At 36.1% G+C, this 21,514-nt stretch overlaps 1 long non-coding RNA gene and 1 pseudogene across 1 annotated transcript in view; one reads left to right on the top strand and one right to left on the bottom strand.

The window, feature by feature from the left end:
• LOC105879378 (uncharacterized) overlaps positions 1 to 21,514 on the bottom strand; it is a 367,989-nt gene that overhangs the window by 45,732 nt on the left and 300,743 nt on the right. The gene's annotated exons all lie outside the window — the stretch shown is intronic.
• LOC105879330 (heat shock cognate 71 kDa protein-like) lies at positions 18,456 to 20,232 on the top strand (annotated as a pseudogene).

The raw sequence follows: 21,514 nt of genomic DNA, 5'->3' as shown, positions 1-21,514 counted from the left end.
TTCTAGGATTCCCTTTGAGCTGGGAAATAAGTTTCTCTTGAAAATGAAGGGAGATGACATTAATAATTACACTGAGACACAGGGAAAGTGATGATCTATAGTCTCTACACTTAGTGTCTGCTCCTCCATAACATGTGAGCCTTCTGCCAGGTGTCATTTTTGGCTCATCGTGGAAATTTTTGCACCAACATAAAATGGGTATTACATACTCTTGAGGCTGTTTTTCTCTTATTACATCTGATAGAATTGAATCAATTTCCAAATGGCATTTTTTAATGCTTCAAACCCTAGAAAGGAAACTTAGCAGAACTTTATAAAGTTGCTCAGCAATAAATAAATGAAAGTCACTCAGCAGACGGGCACACTCACGAGAATGCTATGCTTTTTAAAGAATTATCAGGCAAACAACTCACAAGTGAAATATTTTCTTTACCTCTTACCTTATCAGACAGATAGCTCAAAGACATGGGGTTTCAATTATTTGGCCTGGATATAGCTTGACGTCTTCAGAGGAGGAAGTAAACACTGATGTCTCTTCATGGGATTGCTTCATTCATTACCAAGACATTTTAACAGATACTTTTTTAGTCAGTTATTATTTATACCCTGTGGGCAATTAGACCTGTCCCATATTTCCATGTATGTTCTTAAGAGGGTTAAAAAATGTGTTGTAAAAATAGCTTATTAGGAAATGAATGGGATGTAATTTTTTTCTTCTTTAAATCCCTCAGTCTTTAAATAGTTGTTTGGAAGCTTATACAACGTTGACTAAAACAAGGTAAAATTGAATGATGAGTAGAAAAGTAAGTGATGAGTTTTTGGATAATTTTTTCAACTGGACATTTATCCTTATCTGTGTGCAATAATATTGACTACCAAACTCTCAGTTTAAGACAATGAACTTACATTACCAAGGCAAAGCCAAAACTTCCTTGAGTTTACTTAACTATAGTCTTAATATTAATATAAATATATAAATAATTTTAAGATTATAAAAATTCCATAAAGCCTACCAACTTCCATTATTCTAATTCACAGTAATAATATTTGCAGAATTTAAGCCTCAGTATGCTAAATAGATGAAGTAAAATAATATTGAAAAGTTTGGCATGTTGAGTTTTGAGAAATGTGTTCAAATGCATTACATTTAAAATAGTTAGGACACAAGATGAATGCATATACCATATTATTATCAATCAGGACTTTCCTGAGAAAGGAATATTTGAGGCCCCATCATACTCTATTCTCAAGAACATTTATCATTCTTCCCATTTGAAACAATTTCTTCATTTGACTCAAGTACACTATGCACTTTGGTTTTCCTCAAGTCTGACTGGTTTCTTCTTTTCAGCCTTTTTGTCCAGAGCTACTTTATGCTATTATACTCACCTCTAAAAACTGGAGTGATCCAGGATTTAGCTCTCAGGCATCTTATCTCTATTATACACACTTTGTGGTCTTACTTAGTATTAGGTCTTTTAGAGCATACACTGATGATTCTCGACTTTGTATCTTCATGTGTGACTTTCCCTTGACTTCTACCCTTGTTTATTCAATAGCTTACTCAAAACTTCCATTGAATTTCTATTAATATTAATCATCAGAATATTAATAACCAGAAGACATAACTCTAGGTTTGCTTCCACAAGCCCATTCCTTCCCCAATGTTCCGCATCTCAGTGAAGAGCTCCACCGGATCCCTTGTTTCTCAAATTAAATTCTAGGGCATCCTCTCAGATCTCTTTCTCACATCTCACATCCTTATCACCACCAACTTATCAGCCAGTTCTCCCTCCACAGGATATGACTTCTTCTCATCACTTCTTTGCTACCATCGTAGCACATTCCATCATCTGAAATACTGCAATGACCTCCTAACTGGTCTCCCTGCAACTCATGTACCTAGAGCCTAATCCACAAATAGGGGACAGAGTATTATCCTAAAAACAAAAATCTCATGAATAGTTTACCATTATTTAGAATAAATTCCAATGTTCCTACAATAGCCTTTAACAGCTAATTTCATCTGGCCTCTGACAGTCTCTATAACTTACAACTTCATCTTCTCCATTCTCTCTTACTCACTTTGATCTTGCAGTTTCTCAAAGAAACCAAGCATTTGCTATACAGGGCTTTTATATTTGCTATTACCTCTGATTAGAGTGCTCTTTCCTAAGGACTCTCTTCATTCCTTCCCTCTTTATACTCAAATGGTTTTTCAAATGTCTCTTCCTCAGAGAGGTCTTTCATAACCACTCAATCTAGAAGATATCTACTTTATTATTTAATGTTATATCATGAACCTTGAATTATTTCTTACAACAAATTAATAATATACTATTCTGTTGTATACACTTATATTTATATTTGCATTTGTATTTATATAGTTTTAAATTCCATATTCTTAGAAATAAACTTTCTGAGAGGAGGAATTTTGTGAGGGCAGGATTTCTTCCTCTTTTGTTGAATGCTATATTTTAATCTCCTAGAATTATACTGGGAGTATAGTAGACACTCTATAAATATTGTTGAATAAAAAGTGAATGAGTGAGTTAAAGAAGATTCTCAGTTTTTTTGGTAGACTTCTGGCAATGCATTTTATCAAGCACCAGTGAGCAAAATGTGATGCAATTTATTAAGTAGATTATAACTTGAAAAATCAAAACCTATATTTTCAACCACAGAGTACATTTGAAAAAAACTTGATTATCTGATAAAATATTTGTTGAATTTGAGTGTTGTTCAGTTGTTATTTTCACTTTTAAAATATTTATAGATTGTGATATATCTCCTTGAAGATGTAAAATTTATACATATACATAAAATGTTAATATAATTTTAAATTTCACATTGATTAGTATAAGTATCATATAACCTCTTTGAATTCAAGGATTGTGATCCTGATACTCAGAGGCAGTAAAGCCAAATTTTGAGGGTACATATCGCTACTTCTTCATATGTAATATTCCCACTCCTCTTTATAGTGGGTAGTGCAAGCTGGAAATTCTCCGGACAGTGAGTCCCTTAACCATTCAACTAATATATATCAAGTAGCAACTATATGTAAGACACAGCAGTATATAAACTGTCAAAGCTTTGCTCTTATGGATCTTACATTTTAGTGGGGGAGGAAGAAAATAAACAAAATACATAAGCAAATTATGTGTGAGGATAAATAATAGTAAGTGCTAAAGAAAGTAATGGCTATCTACTCATAATGAAAGAGACTGTATTTGTACCCAAATCTCTGTTTTGTCACAAAAATCTACACTTGTTCTACAACCAGAAATGGTGTAAGATAGAAATTGCTACCTGAATAATGACACTTGTGTGTTGGTTGCTTTTTCTCAAGGATTGAAAAAGAATCCATCTCTTTTGAATGGCCTGCAGAGAATATTTACAAAATTTATCCCAGTGCCACCCAAGCATATCTTGACTTTGAGTCTGGAATACTGTGATTGCACTGCTTAGTAATCTGTTACTATTGAATAATTTATAATGTGTATATATCCATAAAAGAGATGATGGCATATTTACATAGATATGAATGCACTATGGTTAGATTCCCACTGCTATCATTGGCAATTAATGCATATTCAGAAAAGGGGGAAAATCTGATTTCAGAGAAAGTACAGGTAAAGTTGTCTTCTATGTTCTGTTTTAGGAAATCAGGTGTGAGGCAAACTTTTAGCTTTTGGCAAAATCTCCAAGGAAATTTCATTTTCATCAAGAGGATAAGTTCTCCAGGCTTGACTGCCATTCAGTTTAATTAGTTGGTGTATTTATTAAAGTGTGACTATTTCACACATCTTTTTTTAAGAGTTTATAGAATTCTGTACTTGGGCACATTCTTTTTTTTCATTTTTTTTATTTCAGGATATTATGGGGGTATAAACATTTTGATTACAAGTAATGACTTGGCCTCGCCCAAGCCAGGGCTAGAGGTGTGCCCTTCCCCCATACAGTGCACGTCGCATCCATTAGCTGTGAGTGTGTGTATGAGATAGCTACACATTAAAGATGTATGAACACCTGTAACATGTAACTATCTCATACACACACACACACAAAAAAAAATAGTTGACAATCCTTATATATGAAAATCTGAACTACCTAGAAAATGTCACTACCTGATTGTCTTTGCCAATGATAAAAATATTATTATCAAAAACGTCTAGCTAATAAATAAGTCTTTTGGCAATGTTATTACACAGATGAATGTATCTTTTGAGTTGATAGCCACTGTTTCTCCTTGGAAAACCAGGCTTTGAATTGTAGCACCGGCTTTGGTTTCTTTATTTCTAATTGAGCTGTCGCATTCTTGATGGCAGCATGGGGTTGGCTCTGTCAGAGCTTATAGAGACATATCAGTGCTTCAGGCTGATTTCTGGCATGTCCCTAACGCATTACACTGCCCATCTTGGGCATGCCTCTTCTCCTTCTGTTCCTTAGATATTCTGCCCTCATCAATTTTTCTCACATGCCAATCCTGTCAGAGCTGAGTTTTCACAATCATTGTGTCATGCAAAGAAGCAAATGCATCCTGAACCCTGAGCAGTGGGGATTTTATTCTGCCTGCTGAGGTTGTGTGGGTGGTAGTTGCATTAGAATTTAATAGTCAGCTGTAACATGAAGAAAAATTCTCATAAATTAAAAATGTTTGGGACCACAAAAATTGTCTGTTTGAGGCTTGATGTATGATAGCATTCTATTAAGAGGAAACGATTACAGGTGTCAATTCGCGGGGCATGTCATTAATGAAGATTTCAGAGAGAAGGGAACTTAAATATTTTCATAGAGGAATTAGTTTATCCAAAAGTTGTTGGTGTTATTCATGTTCCCCAGTCAAGATGTGCAGATATATAGCAGGAAAAAGCATAAGCATAGCAACCATATTTGGCCAGCAGGTTAAAGAGCCGTAGTCACAATCTATTTGTCTCAACTACTACCATAAGAATGATTTTAAAAAAAACATTACTTCACTATGCCAGGATTGTCAAGCTCTGGAACAAGGATATATTTGTGATTTTGCACTCTACTTTTTCTTGACTTACTATTATAAGTTTTCCTTCTTGCTACATCATTTCTTAATTAGCTTTTTAAATTACAAAGAAAATTGCATGGAGTAAATATACCATAATTTACATAACCATTCTCCATTTTATTGTTATTTAGATTTTCCCCCAGCTTTTCGCAAATACAAATGATGATTCAGTCAACATTTTTATAGATGTAGTATTTTTTCTTCTTATCATTACTGACATAAGATCAATCAGTTCTTACAAATAAGGATCAAAGCACATGTGTATTAATGTTTATTATACATTACCAAATTGCTTTCCAATGAGTTTTATCAAAGTTGTAAATGCAATAAAAACTTTAGTGGTAATGAGCTATAATTCATTCAATTCTTCCTTTTTCTGCCTATTATGATGATGATGATAATCATCATCACTATTATCATTCCATCTGTGCTATTATTATGCCAGAATTACATGGAAATTTAAGATAAAAAGACTTTGGTATGTTCTTTTTTCCCTTATACATTTTAAAAATTTTCCTAGTTATAGACCCTATGTTTTGAATTAACTGTTAGTATCTTTGGGAATTTACATAAAGTGAGAATGTAGGTGAGAGCTTGTAGTTCTTTTTCCTTTATGAACTATAAATAGTGTCATGCCTTAATCATCAAGCTTTATGTTTTTATTCCAGAACTTGCATGCCTATACTTTATACCCCATTTAAATGTCTGATCCTCTGTCTATGAATCGAATGTCCTCCTCCAGAATCTCATCTCTTGTTAAGACATTGCCCACATTTCCTTTAAGAAGGGAAAATTATACTAAAAATAAATGTTGACTATTTCAAAGGTATCCATAATGGTAAAAATTCTGTTCTCATGTAGTAGAGAATCATAGTATCTTACAGTTAGAAGAGACTTTAGAGGTCATTTCGGGCCCTAAATGGTGGCTGCAACCTGTAGATGCTCAGTAAAATTTTTTGAATGAATGAATGAATGAATGTAATACCATGCTTTTATTCTATAAACAATGAGTTTTTCTAAAGTGTTCCCAAGAAATGCAAATGACTTTGCCAAGGTAACCTGGTAATAAATAAAGAAATTTAGTTCTTCACTATAGTACTATCCCACCCAAATTTAGATTGACGGTCAAAGTTAAGAACATGAGTAATAATAACTTAGATGATGGACTTTAAAACTGAACTACCCAGTTTCAAAACCCAACTCTCCTTGCCAGCTGTGTGACCTGGAGTAAATCACTTAACCTCTCTGAATCTTGGTTATTCTATTAAAAAATATAGATATTGATAGTATAATCAGTATAATTAGGAATTTTACTGAGAGGTAGCCTCTAAACCCTTGGAATAAAAGATTTGACTGCTCTATTGCAGAGCAGTTTCTTAAACATTGCATCTATTACTGAATCTCCCATACCACACTTTCTAGTTCACTGAGGGATAGACTATTTTACTGCATAATTCCTAATCTTGCAGATTTACTTCAAATGCCTACACAACTATGGGTTTCATTAAAACTCATAGGTTTTAGGTGCTTGGTGATGTTCAATTGACTCATGAAATTACATATTTATAATTGGCAATCATTGCTTATGGTTATAAAACCTCCTTTTACTTCACATCTTCAACAATAAGCACAGATGGCCAGGCTGAACACCCTTTCAACTGAAACCTTATCTCTCTTACAATGAGGAAGGAAAAATCACCAAAATGAGCACTTAGGATGTCACAGCTGCCTTGATCCCTTTGCAGGGTGTGACCTATTCTGAGGGAAGCATATTCTAGGTGGAATGTTGCTCTGAATCATCATTTCAGACTTCTTAGAGTGGGAACCAACCCTGCAGGTGTGGAGTGAATGTGAAGACCAAGAGAGAAGGGAGAAAGGGGAGAATTATGTCCCATCAGGGTTTTCCAACAAGGTAGTGTGTCCTTGTAAGAAAATGTTAGACATTCCCACAGCTTTTTCAGAATAAACTATAAGTAGTAGCTTAGAATTATCAATAAAACAAAAACTAGTAGAAGGGAATAAAATATATAAAAAAGCAAGTTATAGATATGTAAGACACTAAACTTTTATGCCAGTATTTTTCCTCAAAGTATGTATTTTAAGTATCTTGATTTGTTTCAGCTAATCTCAAGATAGTTCTCCTATTTCTTATGCATTTATTTTTCTTTTTTATTTAGGATTCTGTATATGCACGCACATGTGAGCATACACAAACACACAAAGTGTAAAGTATATTTTTATCCATACAGTCTTATTTTCAACAAGGAATAAAGATGGGAGAAAAACTAAGATTCTTTTTTAGTAATTTTTAAATAATAATTATTATTAAAATATATTTTAATAATAATTTTATAAACTTAACAAAGTTTCAGGTCAGTTGAGAAAATATTTTGATCTATCTGGTTTTCCAATTCAGTACTTTTACAAAACATATAGCTTTGTTTTCTCTTTATTCTGGTTCACTTGAGTTATTAAAAAGCAAAATAAAAAATTACTTTGGGCCACATATCAGGACAAAAAAAAAAACCCTGCTCATTGTCATACGAGTTAGACTATTATGTTAATAGCATATACTTAAGAGAAAATGCATATATTGAGGTCAAGTCCTTACTGATTTTGAGACTGAGTGACCTGTGCTAGGTGAGTATTTGTCCTCAAAAAAGTATCTCTTCAACCAATAAGGGACCAATAAGAATACAGGTGCCATAGGAAGCTCTGGCTGAATTGCCTCAGGTGCTTGATACACAATTTGACTCAAATAAACTAGGAGATGATAGTTGACAGTTCTAATATTTTTGCCCTATAAATTTGCGTCTTAGAAAATATACCTTCTAAGGCCAGGCACAGTAGCTCACACCTGTAATCCTAGTACTCTGGGAGGCCGAGGCGGGAGGATTGCTCAAGGTCAGGAGTTCAAAACCAGCCTGAGCAAGAGCGAGACCCCGTCTCTACTAAAAAATAGAAAGAAATTAATTAGCCAACTAAAAATATATAGAAAAAATTAGCTGGGCATGGTGGCACATGACTGTAGTCCCAGCTACTCGGGAGGCTGAGGCAGAATGATTGTTTGAGTCCAGGAGTTTAACGTTGCTGTAAGCTAGGCTGACACCATGGCACTCTAGCCTGGGCAACAGAGTCAGACTCTGTCTCAAAAAAAAAAAAAAAAAAAAAAAGTATATTTTAAAGCATATCTTCCATTTAAAAGCAAAATACCAAGGTAATGAGAATGAGAAAGAAAAATCCTCACTTTGAATTTTGCATAAAGGAAAAATCCATGATCCTTTCTGCCACCTTAGATGGACTCACTCACTCATTGATTTCTTGTCTTTCAGGTTAGTGTATGGACTTAAACGTAAGGTAAAAACAGAACTCCTGCTCTTCTCACTTGCCCTGGCTGACTAGGCCCTAAACAGGCCTGCTTCATTAAACTTTACTCCACACTAGCATGAATATATAAAGCAGCATCCTGGAGATTCAACCTTTGTTATTTTGGAGAAAATTACCAAGTGGGCATACTTGCTATCCTATTATTGATATCAGCAAGAATCACAGAATCTTATTAAAAATTATCTTATTGGTCTCTGGCTTCTTACCTGTGTTTGGCATCTGATAAACAAATGCCATATTGGAAATGTGTCGTATAAGAGATGTTTTGGAGAAAATACCTGTGAGAGAAAATCAGGAGGAAGTTAGAAGGAATTGTAAGAATTGTCAGACCAAGTTGCAGGTCTAATTCCCATGAAGGAAAGAAAGAAGAGAGAAAGATTAAATAGGAAAACTTGTAGACAGTTCTAAGACAGTTTCAGCAAAGCCAATAGGATGCCCTTGAGCTAAAGTTACTCATTATAGGTGTCTCATGTTTCACAGGAAATTGCCAGGCTTAGGATACCTATGTTCAGTCATTGACTATAAGCACCTGGTGGGAAGCGTGGTCCCTAAGCAAAAACATCAATGGATTCAGAGTACATCAGCTGGGGCCCATCCATCATTTATGCTTCCTTCCATGGGAGATATGAGAGGATGTTTCCTGGCCACCAATCCACCTGATGCTTGAGTCTCTTCTTCTACAATATCTCCTATCTTCTATCTGCAGTCCTGGAATTTCACCACCTTCTCTACAAAGGTAACAGTTTTCCTTGTCCCCCCTTTTGAGCTATTGCAAATGATTCCCAGAATACCCCTTATGCCTGTGATTGTATCACAAAAAACTCCACAGACAACAGCGATGGATGTTTAAATTATTTTTGTTTAGAATGAACTATTAGTCAAACACTAGAGATATAGAACATAAATAATTCCCAGGGCAAGCACAATCTTCAGCTGTTATTAATCTTTGCCAAGACTGATAAATTATGGCAGAGGACTAATTACATGAAACTTTATAGACTCAGAAAAGCAGATCAGAATGTTAAAACAGGGTGTAAACAAAGCTGCATTAATATCATGCTATGTTCATTGATGCTGCTTGTGATTTGATTGTAAAAAGAAATGAACATTCATATATTCCAGTCTTTCCAAATCTATAAAAAATACTCTAATTTTGTTTCTGCATGCATCAGTGTTTACCAGTGTAAACAATGATGAAAAATGATGACCAATGATAATAATTAAGCCATTTTCAAAATTGACTTTACTGAAAAGGGCACTAAACATTAAATCAGTGACAGTAGTCAATTTTCCAAGCTTCCAGGTGTACAAAATCCAAATTTTTCTCATTAACACTACAAAACATTCAAACTTGGTGGAATTTTGTAGCAAGTTATAATGGTCTATGAAAAGAACAATTTTTAGTTAGCCACTGGAGAAAGAGGGAAACTCAGAGCTAATTTTAGAGTGCTTTGCAATTAGTTTTATTAGTTCCAGTTGGCTGAATAAGGTAAAGATTTGCACTTTTTTTCTAGGGTGCTTTAGTTAGCTCAGGCTGCCATAACAACATACTAGACACTGGGTGGCTTAAACAACAGAAATTTATTTCTCACAGTGCTTAGATTCTGAGAAGTTCAAGATCAAGGTGTGAGAAAAGTAGGTTTTGTTCTCAGGTGTCTTCTCTTGGCTTATAGGTGGGCCTTGCTATCTCACTGTGTGCTCAAATGACTTCTTTGTGCACACCCACATGGAGAGAGAAAGAGAGAAAGCTCTTTGGTGTCTTTTTCTCTAAGGATACTAATCCATCATGAAGGCCCTACCCTCATGACCTCATCTAACCCTAATTATCCCCCACAAGCCCCATCTCAAAATATCATGACATGGGAGTTAGGGCTTCAACATATGAATTTGGTGGAACCTGGGAAGGGCACAAACATTTAGTTTATACACAAGGTAACCGCCATAGCCTCAGATCCTAATCTGTAACACAGCATAAATTCACAACATGGTCAAATGACAATATTTCCAAAAGGACTTTTTTTCCTTTTGCAGTTTCTTCTTGCAAATTCTCCCATAGATCCCCAAGGTTATTTACAAAGACCAATGCTTTATTCTTCCTTTGTACTGAAAGCTATCTGCTGAGATATTAGGGATCAAGGATGTTCCTAAAGCAGTTGCTCCAATATCGACCTCCTGGTCTACTAGTCTTGATTACTTCCAGGGCCACCATGACCAAATTGGAATCCTGGGTTACTGATTAAAGTCCCACATGTAGTACAGCATCACTGCAGTCTTAATGCCATCTTGCTGCCTCCAAGGTGCTAATGGGAGTCTCTGCTGATTCTCCTGGGACTCTATGAGTGACCCAAACTTCAAACTTGGTGACATCCTACAGCAAAAATCACCTGTGCCCCAACTATCACAGCTCTTTTTCATCAAGATTATCATACACATTTACATGTGCGTGCACACACACACCCACAGAGCTGTTTTCCCAGCAGGATGCCTAGGATGACATCGGAGGACACTTAGAATGCAGAGTCCAAACTAACTCTACCCCAATGTTTGGCTAATATGGAGTATTAAGCACAAGTCCATACTCTTCCTCTGTTATAGTGATGTTTATACCTAAGTCTTTATTTTGTCTCTGTATGTCTTAGGCTCCTCCTGTTTAATCCTATAGGTTTAATATACAAAATACAGAGAGAAAGGACAGAGTTTATTTTCAAGGCTTGTCTGATTCTATGTTCAGCCAAAAGTTCCCAATATACCCATATTTATAATGAAATGAATACATCCCTTATGTCGCCAGAGATAAAAGATATACCAACATAAATAAGTTTTTGCTAAGAAAATTTAATATAATTTTAAAAACTCACTGTATCATAACCAAAAACTAACAATAACAGAGGCCCATTGTAGACCTTAATGCACTATGAAAATAGCCTTGATACCCTACACCTCTTGCCCCTGACTCCCACATTCTTGCTACATTATGAAGTTAAGGAATGAAAGAACATAAATTATGATGTTTCTATTTTAACATGTGCTTTCTATGAATTTTCTTTAAATCACTCATTCTTGGGGGAAAATGTTGCAACTCAGTCTTAAAAGTAGTTGGTCTAACCTTCATAAAAAGCTTCCCAAGTGAAAGATATCCATGGGCAGATCTCTCAACTCCAAGAGGAATGCACTGTTCTGGTTCACATCTTGGCTTGGGATGCCTTGATCCTGGCACTGAAGTTCCTTCACGGCCCAAAGCCCAGCAAGAAGCTAGGAGGTGTGGAGTTGAGAGCAAATGGAGATCTGGTGATGCAGGCGTTGAAGCTGTGTACCGAAGGAGGCCACTGTATCTTTGCCCTTGCTCTATGGAGCATGGTGGTTGGGAAGAAGTTTCCTTTAATACTTATCACTTAAAATAAAATGTAGCAAGTTCCATCAGGCTCTTGTTAGAAAGCCTAATGTTGCATTTCCATTTTCAGTTTTATTGCTGCTTCCTGAACCATTGGCATGTCTTTAACATCAGTCAGGAGGTTGCTGTGAACTTTCCCTGTTTGAACTCAGCTGATGCTGAATTTATTTTCTAGGTAGTCTAATTTTATCATAAAAAACTCAGCTCTGAAATTAAAGCTGGGTTATATCAGGTTTCTTGAAAATCTGAAATGTATGTGATATTGGCTTCCTCAACTTGTATGTCATATATATATATATATATGTATATATATATATATATTCCTCCCATTTAAACTTTTAAGAATAGAGACTGCACAGGCTTTGGGAATTCAATGGCATCTAGCCACAGCAGCAATACTTGCAGCAGCAAATCTGTAGATACACTAGCATAAAAGTTCAGCTACTTATTACTCTCATTAATCTCTACTCTGGTACTCTTGCTGTCTCTCTGTCTCTGATTAGCTCTCTGAAGTTTCTGGAGTCATGCCAAGCTAGGAACCTGTTTGAAAGTTAGCATGTTGGTCTCGTTTCCTAACTTGTAGGCTCCTCCAGGACAGAAGCCACATCCCTTTGTCTAGAGCTTTTCAGCACTTAGCACAGTCTGTAGGACAAAGCAGATGTTCCCTAAGTATTTGATTTTTCAAAAGGGACTTGTCAAACCTGTATTCTAATTGCTTCTCAGAGAAACCTCAGTATAGAATTCCTGGTGTCATTCCAGGTGTCATCAGTTACCTGGGACTGATCTGATAAGGCTGTGCTGCCCAGGACTATGCCTCTTCCCTGGGACAGGAACCAATGAACTCCTGTACTCCTCCTAACATGCTCTCACCCAGGGTGTGTGAGGGACGTAGGCATAGATGGCACCCTTTTTCTCTCCAAATGGAGAAATGTACTCCTTGTTATATTGTAATTAGGGATCTGATGAAGTCTGCCATACTGTTAGGAAGGGACCAAATCTGCAGGTAGCCGGTGTACCACAGGAGGATAGCTCCTGGGGCAGAGAAGCTGAGGACCAATCAGGAGAAGGGACTGCAGGAAAACGCAGTTAATGAAAAACCAGGTTCTGAGCTTTTGAGTTTTGAGCTTATGCACACCTGTGGTGCATAAGCAGCTGCAACCATGTTATCTAAGAACACCTGTCAATCATTTGACAATATTCCACACCTCCCCCGGATCAGGCCAATAAAAGGAGACCACTTGCAAGCCCTCAATCAATGTCATTCCCTGCTCATGGAGACTGGCCCATTCCTTTCTCTGGAACATACTTTAACTTTGTGTGGCATCCTTCTTTCTTCCTACTTTTCTACAATGAAAGCTGTTTGTGTTGAATTGCTTCCTGTCCGCATCCACTCTATTGCACTGGCTCTGCTTGTGAATTTTCCAAGCAAGGAGCCAAAGAACCAGGACAATAGTCCCCCAAGACAATGACCTGACAATAAGGTATCTGAAGGTATAGCACACATAAATGGCAAGATTTCAGCCTAAATCTGAGTCCTTTTCAATTTCTATTACTGTGAACATCTAATGTTCCTGAACTTTAGCTTCTTATTTACAAATTGAATACAATAATCTCTTCTTTTCTCTGGTTTATCATGTAACTGATGTGAAATAAAACAAGTAAAAAAGCTTCATAGATTATAAAATCCTATCCAAATTTAAGATATCATTATTATAATCTTATCTATAACAAGTTTATGAGTGGTAAGGCATCTGGTATTTTCCATCAAATACTTCACCAGAGAGGTAACTATGTGTAAATGATGCAAGAATTTGAATAATTATGTAAGAAATTCTGAAATAAATGCAGACCCTTTCAGTTGCAGAATGGGAGAGCATGTTTACATTGGGTCACATATTGAGGTACAGGTGAAAAATGTACTCCCAGCAAATGAGGCAGCAAGTAAGACCAATACCCAAACTACCTGATTCCAGTTAGGAGTACCAAGAACTTAAAAGAAAAATTGTACAAAAACCACAACTACTTACTACAGGATAACACGACCTACAAGGCCATAACATAAGAGCTCACAGTTTGTCTTTACATATCATAAGAAAGAATAGAATTGCAATTGAGGCAGCTCCAGAAATTACACCCCTCAGAAGCATTTAGGAACACCAAATAATCACAGATGCCACTCTAAGACCCTAAGAAATGGGAATGTCCTGATATAAAAGACACAGTAGCCCCTGTGGCATCCCCAGACTCTCTGATGTTCTGGAGAATCCTTCCCTCATCCAGGGCCAGGCTTGTGGCAACTGTGATCAAACCTTCTCACAGCTATGCCTCACTCCTCTCTGCTCTTCACCTTCAATGTTCAACATGTCTCTCTATCACCTGCATTATTTTTCATGAAGAAAAGTCTATATTTATAGGTTGGGAAATTATTCTTTGTACCAAAGCATACTCTACATTTTTTAGTTGATGTAGTTAGTAAAATATAGTATTAAAATATACATGCTATGTGGAATATCTTAATTATATTGACAAAAGATAACATCATAAACTGTTTATTCACAATAAGACAACTTTTCAGTATTGTGTAATTTTTTTGCCTATTTCTTTGTTTAAAATGACAATGGAATTACACTATCTCACCAGGACTAGAAATAAAGCATTAAGCTCCATAATGTTGTTGGGTGATGTCTTTCCACATATTAAACAAATTGCTCAGATGTGACTTTTGTTGATTACAAAAACATTCTTCATAAGCAAATGCTCTCTGAGAATTAAAATGCACATCCAACAAGAATATCAATAAAGCACCCAAGAATCTAGGGTTCTGATGTGGAATTAGATTTATCTCATGTTGTGGCCTTCCTGAACAATTGGCGTTCAGGAGAGCTGTCCTTGGTCCTGACCCCAAATCTCATTGCATTTGTCAAAGAATAGCCCAACTTTTCCCATAGCCAACTCCGAGGATATGGCTTTCCCCCGAATTTTTGCGTAGCATTTGTATACAGATATACATTCATTCTGCTCCTTCCCTTTTTGTTATTCACACATTTTCAAAGTAGTTATTGGGTTCTTTCCAAATGAATGAGTGAACAGGTAATATAGAGAATTATAATGAGGAATTTGTAATAATCTTTGTCATCTAAAAGTAAAGATAGCAGTCCACCATCTGTTTTGTTCACCATTGTACCTACAGAAAATATTACAGACTTTTCATGTAGGGAGCCCTCTTTATTTATCAAGTTAATGAGTGAATACATTAATTAATGGATGCTCATATAAGAAAATGGCATGTGAAGTAACTTAAGAGAAAAAACACTCCACCTTTTGTGATCCTTGGAACTGTAGGTGACACTTTGGATGAACTCTCTTCAATTAATATGCCCAAAGCACATATGGGAAAATTTACAATCCACCATTCCCTTATTTTATTTATTCCAAGATAAAGTGACAGAAAGAGCTTCTTCCTGCTGAAATATACAAGAAACGAAACTTTAAAAACAGCGAATGAATACTAAGTATTGTGATATACCACATTCCTTTGAAAGTAATCTTTATCGTTCATAGTCTCTGGAAAATTGTGGCAATGAGGTTTTTTTGCTTCTGGCATGCATGCTGGCTAGCTCTGCTGTGCCCCCTACTTCCTGAGCACGTGCTTGGTATTTCTCATCTGTGTGCTCTGCTTAGTGGACTCCCTCAAGTGAGTTGGGCACAACCTTAGCGTTGGAAGGACCATGGAAGAGTCTGTATCTCTGTTACTTCTCCACTGCTACACCATTTTTGGGGGGAGAGAGCTTTTATCCAAGTTCCCTAATCTGAGTATTCAGACATAGAATTAAGTCCAAACTCCTATTAGAGGCACTTTATTTTGTTCTAATTGATGTCAGGTTACATTGGATTCTAAAAACAGAGAAAGTATCTGAGTAAAGAGATAGGGATCATTATAGCATATGCGAAGATGCTTATGAGTAAACTCCTGAGGGGAAAAATACACAACACATTCAGAGAAACGTGAGAAACATATTTCAGTTTGGGGTTTGGGTTTCCTATAAAAGAAGAATTGATGTCTGGAAGGATAGGTTTGGGCAAAACCAGTCCTTTTTCTCTTCCTTGATTATAGCAAGGTTGTCCTATATCAGGGTCCTTTCTGTTTCTTCTTTTTGGAATGTCATTTACCTATATTATTTCATCAAGAGTTTTTTCACAACTTCAAGACACAATTCAGATTTCCTCCCCTCAGAGATCCTTCCTTGACTACCTAACTCAAGCACCTTCCAAGTTATTATAAAGCATTAGCCTGTTTCATAGTCTTCATAGCATTAAACAGTATTTTATGATTCTTAATGTTTGGTGCCATATCATATGTACTGTTCAGTTACTCCTTTTCACTGTTATATAAACCTAGAGTTCCTGGCCAGGAGTAACTGAATCGCCACCTGACAGACAGATAGTAAAGGGCTTGAAATACCAAGGGTTTTCTGGTGAGCAAAAGGGATCATTGGAAATTCTTCAGCTATGGGAGGACATGTGCCCAGAATTATGCCTCAGAGAAATTACATTTGTGGCAACATGCAGTGTGGATTGGAGAAGTGTGATCCTGGGGAAGAGAAGTTAGAAGAGACATCAGATATTTCTTTTTCTGTATCATTTGGCTGATCTTGTTCTAATTTATATTTCTTTGTACAATATAGGAGATGTTTAAAGTAAAAGCAGGCTGTTAGATAAAAGAAATCTTTATTCTTTAAGATATGTTAAATATCATACATTATACATATTTCTCAAAGAAGCTATTAGCCCTATTTTTATAGGGTTTTTTTTTTTGGTGGCTTAAGGCTATCATCACATCTCTATAAAAATGAAGATAACTATTAACCAAAGCATCTAATAATTTTAACCCAGATAATATAAAGAGCCATGAAATTCAGAATTTTCTATAACTACTACAGTAATAAAAAAAAAAGTGAAGGTTGTTAAAAACTTCCTGTCTTGAGATGGTATGTCTTTGTATTCCAGAAACTTAATGAGGGATAATAATAATGATTAGAATAATGATAATCACATCAAAATCATGAAAGTATGTTTAAAAAGCCTAAAATGAGCTTCCTGCTGAGATGATAAAAAGGGTTTTCTGAGGCCAAGCTGAGAATTGAATTTCTGCATACTTCAATTAACTTCACACAGAGAAAAGAAAAAAAAACCCAACTATTACATGGCTCCATGCCTTACTCTCAACCTTGTGTTGCAAACACAATAAATCAACAATATAATTATTGAGTACCTAATGTGTTAGGTGCTGATGGTTGTAAACAATTTGCAAATACATGCCACTGGCCAAATAGGAAACTGGATAAACCAGTACAAACAACCACCTCTGGCAAATGTAAGAAAAAAACTCACTATGAGCAAAATCATATTTTTGTGTATTCAAGAACTGGTGTCTGGTTTATACCTCTTGATCTCCTGTGACTTCTCTAGATTAGCTTGTAATACTCTTAAGGAAAAAGAGATATTAATGTATCCCTACATCCTGTTTTATCACATGGCTCTCAGACCTCCTCTGCAATTCTGCAGTCTATTTAAAAGACAAATCCAATAGTGACCCTTCACTATTTATAACCTTTATCAGCTCCCAAGAATTGACCAAAAAAGGCCAACTTTCTAAACCTTACATTTAAGGTTCTCGATTGCTGGTTCCTTACATTAATACCTGCTGCTTATTTTACCTATACAGTGTCACCATTGCTTATCTCTACTCATGCTACCTGAAATGCCCACCTTTCCTATCAGACCTTCTTACTTCCTCTCCTGGCCAACTCTTACCTAAGCTTCAAAGCTGAATTTATACCATTCCCTCCAGGATGCCTTCCTCATATCTTGAGGCTTAGTCAAGTGCCTTTAATTGATACTTCCACTGCACTTTATGGATACCTCTATCATACACTTGTTAACTTGTATCCACTTACATCACACTAGCTAATTTTACAATCATATCTGTTCTCACTTTATTCTAAAAGCACATCCATTCTCACTACTTCTTTCAAATGGCTTAAGGTCATGAATGTCATCCTTGATGCTAAATATAAATCACCATTTGACTGTTACTGTGTTGCTTAACTAGTTACAATATTTGATATGATTGATACTTCTACAATTTTTATGAAATTATTTAATAAAGTATAAAATATACACATTCATAAAATTTCATGTCATAAATATACAGGTCAATAAGAATTTTTACAAGTGAATATACCCCTGCACTTACCAGATAGATCAAGATATCAAGGTATAGAGTATTTTCAACACCACAGAAACGTGATCCAGAGCCTCCCTGTTATAATTATTAATTCCTGCTAAAATTTTGCTTGATATTGAACTTTATATAAATGAAATAATATCACTTATTGAACGCAGCAGTAGCTCTTGGATTTTGTGTGTGGTCTTCACAAGCCAAGCCGGTCCTGCAAGTGAACAACCACATCTGAGGGACCTACCGTTGGTACTAATCTTGGCACCACCTACTCTTGTGTGGGTGTCTTCCAGCATGAAAAAGTGGAGATAATTGCCAATGATCAGTGAAAACGCACCACTCCAAGCTACATTGCCTTTATTGATACTGAACGATTGATTGGTGTTGCTGCGAAGAATCAAGTTGCAATGACCGGCACCAACACGGTTTTTGATGCCAAGCATCTGATTGGATGCAGATTTGATGATTCTGTTGTCCAGACTGATATGAACCATTAGCCCTCTGTGGTGGTGAATGAGGCAGGCAGGCCCAAGGTCCAAGTAAAATACAAGAGAGAGACAAAAAGTCTCTATCCTGAGGAGGTGTTTTCTACGGTCTGACAAAGATGAAGGAAATCACATAAACCTATCTCAGAAAGACGGTTACCAAGGCTGTGGTCACAGTGCCAGCTTACTTTAATGACTCTCAGCATCAGGCTACCAAAGATGCTGGAAGCATTGCTGGTCTCAATGTTCTTAGGATTGTAAATGAAGTGACTGCTGCTGCTTTTTTGCTTAAGGCTTAGACAAAAAGTTTGGAGCTGAGAGAAATGTGCTGATCTTTGACCTAGGGGCTGCCACGTTTGATTATGTCAATCCTCACTATTGAGGATGGAATCTCTGAGGTCAAATCTACAGCTGGAGATACACACTTAGGTGAAGAAGACTTTGACAACGATTTTATTGCCGAGTTCAAGCGCAAGCATAAGAAGGACATCAGTGAGAATAAGAGAGCTGTCCAATTGCCTCCATACTGCTTGTGAATGTGCTAAGTGTACTCTGCCTCCCTGCATTGAGGCCAGTATTGGCATTGATTTGCTTTATGAAGGAATCGACTTCCATACCTCCATTATCCATGCCTGGTTTGAAGAACTGAATGCTGATCTATTCCATGGAACTCTGGACCCTGTAGAGAAAGTCCTCCTAGATGCCAAACTAGACAAGTCACAGATTCATGACATTGTCCTGGTTGGTAGTTCTACCTGTATCCCCAAGATTCAAAAGCTTCTGCAAGACTTCTTCAATGGAAAAGAAATTAATAAGAGTATCAACCCTGGTGAGGCTGTTGCTTATGGTGCAGCTGTCCAAGTGGCCATCCTATCTGAATACAAATCTGAGAATGTTCAAGATTTGCTACTCTTTCTACTCTTAAATGTCACTCCTCTTTCTCTTGGTATTGAAACTGCTGGTGGAATTATGACTGTACTCATTAAGTGCAATACTACCATACCTACCACGCAGACACAGACCTTCACTATCTACTCTGACAACCTGCCTGGTGTGCTTAGTCTGGTTTACTAAGGTGAACATGTTATGACCAAGGATAACAACTTGCTTGGCAAGTTTGAACTAACAGGCATACCTCCTGCCCCTGTGGTTTTCCTCAAATTGAAGTCACTTTCTATATTGATGCCAGTGGCATTCTCAATGTCGTTACTGTAGATGAGAGCACAGGAAAGGAAAATAAGATTACCATCACTAATGACAAGGGGCGTTTGAGCAAGGAAGACATTGAACGTATGGTCCAGGAAGCTGAGATGTACAAAGCTACAAAGCTGAAGATGAGAAGCAGAGGGACAAAGTGTCATCAAATAATTAACTTGACTCCTATGCATTCAATATGAAAGCAACAGTTTAAGATGAGAAACTTCAAGGCAAGATCAATGATGAGGACAAACAGAAAATTCTTGACAAGTGTAATGAAATTGTCAACTGGCTTGATAAGAATCAGACTGCAGAGAAGGAAGAATTTGAACATCAGCAGAAGGAGCTGGAGAAAGTCTGCAACCCCATCATTACCAAGCCGTACCAGAGTGCAGGAGGCATGCCTGGGGGCTTCCCAGGTGGCGGAGCTGGAGCTCCTCCTTCTGGTGGTGCTTCCTCAGGCCCCACTATTGAAGAGGTTGATTAAGCCACCCCAAGTATAGATGTAGCATTGTTCCACACAGTAAAACATTGAAGGATCTAAATTTGTAGCAAATTATATGACACATTTAAAGTTGAGCTGCTATAGTAAATTACTGGGCATTCACAATAATTGAATATGGAACATATGCACAGGGGAAGGAAATAACATTGCACTTTATAAGTACTGTATTGTAATGGAAAAGGCAATGTTTTAAATAAAACTATTTAAAATTGGCAAAAAAAAAAGTACAGTATTCATGGGATGTGAAACTCATACATACAGAGGGATCAGGGCCAACTGTAGGACTTGAGTAGGCATGGATTTTGGTATGCATGGGGGGGTCCTGGAAACAATTATCTGCATATATATATAGAATGATGACTATATATGGTTTTGTTTACAATCAATAATTTACATTTATATTTAATAATAGTCAAAACTACTTTATTGTAATAGAAGTCAGAATGATGTTTATCTACAGGAAAGTTAGATATTTACTTGAATGTGAGCAAAAGTGAGATTCTTAGATCCTGTTTCTTTTGTATGTCAAGTGTGTATACATATATACACACATATATATATAGGTATAGGTATATGTATATATGTAAAATTATATATGTAAAAATTAATTAAACTGAATGTTATATGCAATTAAGCCTCAATAAAAAAACAAAAACTTCACTACACTAAGATATATTTTACCTCTCAGATTAGCAAAGATAAAACAATATAACATGGTATTATATTATATATGTAATAATTATATATTATGCATAATATAATGTATATCTAATGTTAGAATGTGCTATTATATTAGGAACTATGGGAAAACATTGAATCATATATTCATGATTAGATGGTAATCTGGTAGAACCTCTGTAGGGGGCAATTTAGTAATATCTAAAAAAAATTATAAATGGACATAGTATAGGTGTGAACTGACATGTGAAACATTATTTATAAATCCAAAAGAATGAAATAAATTTCAATGTCCATCAGTAGGTTTCTAAATAAGCCATTGATAGGAGCACCTGCCATGAAAAAGAATGGGAGTGCTCTTTACATAACATCATGGAATAACTTCTAAGATACATTATTAAGTAGAAAAAGCAAAGTACAAAACAATGTATATAATGCAGTACCATTTTATGTAAACAAAGGAGTGACTAAGACTATTTATATATAAAATGTACCTAAAAGAATACACACAAAAAAATGATATGATTAATTTCCATAGGGAGAGGAGCTTACATGAGTGAGGGGCAAGGGTGAGAGCAGAAAAAAT

This window comes from Microcebus murinus, chromosome 9, assembly GCF_040939455.1.
Source record: "Microcebus murinus isolate Inina chromosome 9, M.murinus_Inina_mat1.0, whole genome shotgun sequence".
In the NCBI taxonomy this organism is placed as follows: Eukaryota; Metazoa; Chordata; class Mammalia; order Primates; family Cheirogaleidae; genus Microcebus; species Microcebus murinus.
This window is presented reverse-complemented; position numbering and strand designations above follow the sequence as displayed.